Below are 812 nucleotides of genomic sequence, written 5' to 3'. Positions count from 1 at the left end.
CAGCTGCTGCTAGAGCCTGGGGGGGGGGCGAGGAGGGAAAGGAAGGCAGAGACCGTGGGGGAAACAAAAAAAAAAACCCCAAAAGGAGAAAAATTCCACCCTCACCATGTTCTAAGTGTTCTTGTTTGACTCGATTGTAATGTAATATATTCTCTGTCGACTGTAGTCATTAGGTATTTATGAATATATGGCTGTAATTTCTGAAAACATCCACAAAAATCCATCCTAATAAACGCTTCCACCACCGCGGCAGAGGATTCTTTCTCCCCCCGCCGCTCCCAGCGTCCCCTGGGAGGGGCAGCTCCCATCCCCCTCGCCCTGCCCCAGCTCTCTTCCCATTTCAGCCGCTACCAGCCAGGCAGGAGGGAGCCCTGGGGGAGCCAAGGAGGAGCTGCGGCTTTTCCAAGCATTGTTTAACCCCGTGAGAACACAGGGAGCTGGTTTTTATTTTCTAGACGCAGCTCCAGGTTCAGATACTAACTCAGACGTACGATGCTACCAGACGAGCCTGGCTATGGGGGGGGAAGGGGGGGGACCCCCTTTTCTTTTGTCCTCTGCTGAGCAGACGGATCTGCTCCCCAGCCCAGCACACACCTCGCAGCGCCCGCCCCAGCTTTCCCCCTTTCCCCAGGCTCTGAGAACATTCATGAAGCGCCGCCCAGAAAATTCATCGCTCTCAAGGCAGCGTGTGGCCTGTGCTGCCCTCAGAAGTTCCCTCTATGAAATACATCCACACTCCGCAGGGTGGAGAGATCTGCGGGCGCCCCAGAGAAGGGCTCATGGGAGTGGGCAGGGGTCTCCGGAGCTGTCGG

Source organism: Buceros rhinoceros, unplaced genomic scaffold (assembly GCF_000710305.1).
Source record: "Buceros rhinoceros silvestris isolate BGI_N320 unplaced genomic scaffold, ASM71030v1 scaffold27795, whole genome shotgun sequence".
Lineage (NCBI taxonomy): Eukaryota > Metazoa > Chordata > Aves > Bucerotiformes > Bucerotidae > Buceros > Buceros rhinoceros.
The sequence above is the reverse complement of the archived record's forward strand: the minus strand, read 5'-3'. Positions refer to the sequence as shown.